Raw genomic sequence first — 6,322 nt, forward strand, 5'->3', positions numbered from 1 at the left:
TAATGGTGGAAGTCCATTTTGAACTAGATTTACATTACAATCAACAAAGCCTGTCTTTGTCGGACTATCATGTCTTAACAGTGGTCCTCCAGCAGCTTCCTAAACTACAGGGATTGCTAAGAGCTCTCATTGCTTGAGCATAATATTTACTTGCTTTGGGATCTGTGCTTTAAGGGGGATAAAGTTCTTAGGGAAAAAAAAACAAAATTTAAGCTTGTATTTTATTCAGGTGTAGCCTACTGTTTATGTTTTCATTTCATTGGTATTAGAAAAAAGCACTTAAACTGAAGTAGACTTTTGTCATAACATGCAAAATAATTTGGCTTAGTTGGCTAATTGTAGTTGCCATTTAAAATGAAATTAAAAATACCTAGAGTAGTGAACACATAAGGACTGCTAATGACAGACATTTTAGCAGAAAACTGCCAGGTAGAAACCATTTAGGCAGAGAATAGATTGCTTAGATAAACTGACAATACCCTTTGAACACAATTTGACACCAGTATTTCAACAATATTATAATTCAGTCAGTCCATTCCAGTGTTTTGCTGTTAGTGGTCCCAAGGATCATTCCAGGCCAGATCATATTCTTTTATCCTTTTCTGCTTGAGCAATCCCTTCCCCCTTTTCATTTTATAAAAACCTTTCTCTAAAAGAAACAACAAAATTGCTTATTGCACTGTGATTGAAAACATGCCTTCTCTGCTCCTTTGGTCTACCTAGCCTCATACTGGATTGATTATCTGCAGAGAGCAACCTTGCTCAACCATGCCATGGGCTATTACTTGACTCCCTCCTCTCCCAGTTCACACCAGTCCCTACTATTCTGCAGACAAACATTCTTGGACTGTGTGTTTCCCCTTCACCTCCAACATAAGATCACTCATCCAAGAAGATGCCACTATTAAATTCGGGTTTTGCAGATCATACAGATGCTCAGCTCAGACCGTTTTGGAATAGAAAACCAGCCTCTCACTAAGAGTATTTGTTTGTGATAACCCTCAGAAGAAAAAATATCCTTTATCCTGACAATAGCCAATCTCTGAACACATTAGGTAGTGTACTCTTTATGATAAGAGGAAAAGTAAGTTTGCATCTGTTATCACACAACTTTAGCAGATTAAATCAACTAGTGGCTGTATGAGAGAGGCAGGATCTCTTATCATCCATCAAACCAGAACATCTTGTGAGACTCCCACCTTGTTTCTCCATCCTTTCAACTGCTGGTTGACAAATGTGGATAAACATACTTGTGAGCCATCTGCTTTCTCCTTGGGTCTCCCCTCCTCCTGCCATCAACTTTCTCAATGAGGTTGTCCCAGAAAAAAGTAACCCCCAAAGACAACAAAACATGGTTTCATGTGATGTGGTCTTATTTTATACCATCTCCACCAGCTGGATTTCTGGCACTAGGGAATTTCTGAGTCTCTATCCTGAGCAGTTAAGTAAACTCTTTTGCATTCAGCCAGATTAGTGTCCGATCACTTCCTATGGAGAAAAGAGACTGGGATGCCATACTGTTATTAGTACTGTCAGAAATAGTTTATAGAATTAGTCTTGGTTCCCAGAGGTCTTACACAAGTGTCTGTTTCTTTCCATTCACTACAAAGAACATCCATATAGACAGCTACCTTGTAAAAATTACACTTATAGCATTCATAATAAGAGATCTGGGAGTGCACAGGTCATTATATATTGAACAAGGAAGCTATAACACTAACTCATAAGATGCAGCTGTCCATTTTTATAAGCAGACTTTCTTATGAAATCTGTCATCATCTCAGCAATACAGCAAAATACTTGCAAAACAGTATTTGTATGTGTTGAACTATAGTCTCACACAGAACATTTAATGTAAGGCAACTCTTTTCCCTAAAAGCTGACATTGCATAACATTGGAACAAAAAGATACGTGAAGAAAGATTGTTACATAGAACTAATAGCATGAATTATTATATACTGAGTAGTTTGTATTAGAGATACAGTATATCTTTATTTCTATCGAGTAATCCTTCATGCAGTAATCCTCAGGTAAGTAAAAGAAAGTACTCACGTAGAAGTCAGTGTAATAAACATCTCAATCCCTCTCCAACTCTGTGACAGAGCAGAGTACAGGAAAAGCAAGGGGCACCATTTCACTTGTAGCAGCATTCCAAAAACATGAACTACAAGTGCATTACATGAAACATCTCCCCCCGTCCTCCCCCTTTCTTTTTTACCATTAACAGATGCGTATGGGCCATGTGCATGCATTTCTTTTCCTTAATCTATAAATTAAAAATGGCATATCACAAAAAATCAATAATTGAAACAAGTTTCAGTTATTGACTTCATTGGGTAGTTTGCACAAAAATGAACAGGCAGTTTGGATCAAGTTTACTCCCAGGTTTAAAAACAGCAGCAATGGTATCTCTGTTAAATTAATGCTACTTCTACTATGCAAATATGAGAACGAGTAAACTAGAGATTTAACTATAAAGGCATTTCACAGAGTAGGTGGAGCTTCAGCATCATAGAAAGACTGCAAAATAACCCTCTGTAGGCAGCATTCCCCTTTTCCTGACACGGCTGTTCACTGGTTGGTATTTGAGGCAGAATTATTACAGGATGCACTAGAAATTCTCTATGACTTGAAAGCATCGTGTGGGGTCAAGAGAGGACTTCAGCTGTCAAACTAAAGAAATAACATAGCAGACAGTTATGTTTTGTAGTCAGTCTTTGAAAAAAGTTTACAGTCTAAAATTGCTACTGAGGTCAAATCCCAAAATTTAAACCTGATGCAACAGGACAGTAATAGCCATTGCTATAATGACAGCTGTTGTATGTTCATCACTGAAAAGCAACATAAATAACTTTTATCAATTTGCCCCTTATGCTAGCATCATTAAGGAGAGGTAGTCTGCAAAGAATTACTTGGGGTTTTCTGTGGGAACCATTAGGCCCAGATTTAAAAACCACAAAGTAGACTCATTACTTATTTGTAGGCTACAGAAAATGGGCATAATTAGTGGCACACTAAGGGAATGCACTTCAATAGTCTCTCTGGTCAAAGCATTGCTCCGTGCTGCGTATTTATGATGATGGATAACACCACTAGGCAAAATGCACCTCAAATCAATATTTTTTTCACAGTTAGGCAATACAAGCACATAATACAAGTCCCTTAAAATATCCTTCTCTTTGTCACAGAGTATTTTGTAAGGGAGTCTTAAAGAAAAAAAAAAGAAGTATCTTTCCTTCCTCTTTTAGATAGTAAGGCTTTACAAAACTAACTATTAAGGCTCTTCTGCTGATGTCATAAACCACAGGCATGAAAAACAAGTAATCAGAATTTGAGAGGTAGAATTACAGTCCAGAAATTCAGAGTCTTGGCACTAAAACCATCTCTATACCTGGAAAAAACTCTAACTCTGATCTCAGCATTTGTCCTGCTCTGGGATTCAGCTTGTCACAGCTGTGCACATCGGTAATTGTTCCATGCACAGAACTAAGAAAATATGCACATGACTGCTGTTAACCCATTCGTGAAAATATCCACGCAAAGAGACTTAATGAAGATAGCGTGTCAGTTTGACACACAATGGAACTGTCATCCACAATCTAATGGCATTCCTAGACGTTATCTGGCAGTTACTTCCCGTGTAGTTTTGGAAATAAATCTTCCATCTTTGAAGTGACAACTTTAAATTTAACGTGTATGCTTCCGTGTATAAAATGACTGCACTTACAGTGTGCAGTAAATGTCTCATTTTAATCTTTTTATTCTGTCCAGTCAAATCTGATGTTTCAATTCAGAAGAGAGACTCTCAGCTGATCAGAATCACAGAAAACAAGAGGGTTTTAAGGACTACATCAGGATTAATTGCCTGTTCTTTTACACTCTTGCCATGGTATCACTAGTATTTGTTTTAATTTGAAACATTACTGTTAGCCAAGGCATTTAAAGCATATCTGTCACCCAGTGCCTCTAAATAATAGCATAACCATCACATACCTAGCTATTTTAAAAGATCAGCTGTTCTATTTTCATTTATACTAATGTTAATGATAAGACTCACCATCATGTTATGCAGAGTAATACAAGTGTAAAACCAGTATACTCAAAAGTAGAATAGAAGATACTAGAACATTAGGATGTCTCTGGCTAAACATGTGGTAGCAAGTAATAAATGGTTATCTTAATTGGAAAAATCCATCCCTCAATCTGCTTTTATTTAAAAATGTATAAATATGCCTGACAGGAACATTCAAGCACATACGAAAGTTATGAGAAACCACATTCTATCAACATGGAGCTCCATTTCACATTTAGTCACAAGCTAAACAGATTTTTTTCCACTGAACATATCTAAAGCATAAATAACCAGAATTGCTACAGTTAGCAACTTAATGAATGTTTCCCTGTCCCCAAACAGTAAACAAGTTACCCATGAGAAGCATAAAAGGTCTTTTATAACCCTTTGCTCCTCTTCCTTGCCACAAGAGTGGTACCTGCTTCTATCCAAACAGGGCAAAGGTAGCTCCTTAGAGCTCAAGGCTACAGAAGTTGCATCTTGCCATTCTTTCCATTTCTGCACAGTCAAATTGGACCAAGTAGGTGACATAGTAAACAGAATAATGCAGTGGGGGATGTGTGCAAGTTATAAATAAAATATAAGCTTTTGTCTTCATTAGGGGAGAAAATAAAACCAGGGAATAAATGGAGATTTGAAACTATGGCAGTAAAGGAAATGCAATGTTAAAGAAGCAATAATAGCTCTGCAAACAGTATTTGCATTGTTTTGTAACTGGCATACAGCATGTATTTTGGAGAAGACCCATCTGCAATGTAGCCCGAGAAGACTGCCAGTTGCTGGGGATGTTTCCCCTTAGAAGACTTGGTGCTATGAAACTTCATGCTCAGAATCCCCTCCATCAGACCCAAAAGAGGGTCTTCAGCTTCCTACTAGGAGTCCTCACTGTTCCACTTAGATTCTATTATTTACACCCTGTTCTTAAACAGTAACCAGAAGGCTTTGTCGTCTGCTATTCCACAAACTGTCCAGTTGTACCACCAGCTAAAGGACTGCAACTACCTCTGAAGTCAAGTTCTCTGAAACAACTTGAGCAGTACTAGTACAGTGCCCTAAACTTCCCTCTAGCTGAAAGGCATCTAAACAGGATTATGCTGATTGCATAAAAACCCCACAGGTAGACAGTCACTCAAACAGAAGAAGGAAAAATTCCATTTAAAAAACACCCCTGAGCATAGTTTAAGGCAACACGCAGCATTTTCTCCTGCCTTTCAGGGTTACCTTCTGTTTCCTCAGCATTTTTAGTTGCAGCTAGATTTAAAGCATAGAAGAATAAGGCTAGTAACAGAATCTCAACCTCTGATTTTGTTTTCAGCCTTATATGTCTCTCAAAATATTTTAGGATAAAAATATGAGGAAAGTAATGTTTCTATTTTTGCATAATGATCTTAAGATGGTGCTGAAATGCAGTGAGAAAGAAAAGGTCCTAAAAATGTCTTGCTGTTGAGGCAGATTCATTGTTCTTGAACTGAATAGATCCTCTGCTTTATTCCCAAAGACTGGATCGAGGCTTGGGGATACATAATACCCTGGAACCAGATCAGGTTGTTTTGAGGCAACTACTCAGACATATCTGAGGAGTTGCCTCATGCAGGATGTTAAAGTTCAGCTCTGAAATCTTTTGGCACTACATTAATATTTTAATCTTTGCCATAACCACTCTGGTAGCATACGTAAGGTGCATGTTCTCTTGTGAGAATCACCAAGTGATGCCAATACAGCTGCTTCTCATTCAATCCAGATTATGTTTTTCAAAGCTTTGTCAGGTGAATCATGCCTTGATTTCTGAAGTCAGTTTTTATCACTGCTGTTCTTGCACTCTAATCTCCATTCCAGATTAGTATTAAATAAACTCCTGAATACCAAATGATAGAATGCAGACAAGCTCTCTCTCCATGCACTTGCAGGGCAGGGCATTGTCTGTTATATAAAGCATTTCACATTAGTAGATGTGGCAGTTCGTATTTGCACATACAGGTAAAAGGTCTTAGGCTAGCATAAATGCTAATCAGGCTGTCACAATAGGATTAGGGTGATGTCGGGGATGCATGGTATTAGCTCTCTTCACAGGATAAGTTTCATCTCTAACGAGGTAGTTGTTAGGTAACACATAAATGGCTCTGTGCCTATAGTAATAACATGAGCAATACAAGATGATGCATTTCTTTTGCAGATGTCTACCATCTGCAAAGCAACACCAGCTTTTTTTGGAGAAGGGCTGTGCTCATTATGAGAGGAAAAAAAAAAAA

The sequence above is a fragment of the Pezoporus occidentalis genome, unplaced genomic scaffold, assembly GCF_034315485.1.
Source record: "Pezoporus occidentalis ecotype Australia unplaced genomic scaffold, CSIRO_AGI_Poc_V1 ctg130, whole genome shotgun sequence".
NCBI classification, from domain to species: domain Eukaryota; kingdom Metazoa; phylum Chordata; class Aves; order Psittaciformes; family Psittacidae; genus Pezoporus; species Pezoporus occidentalis.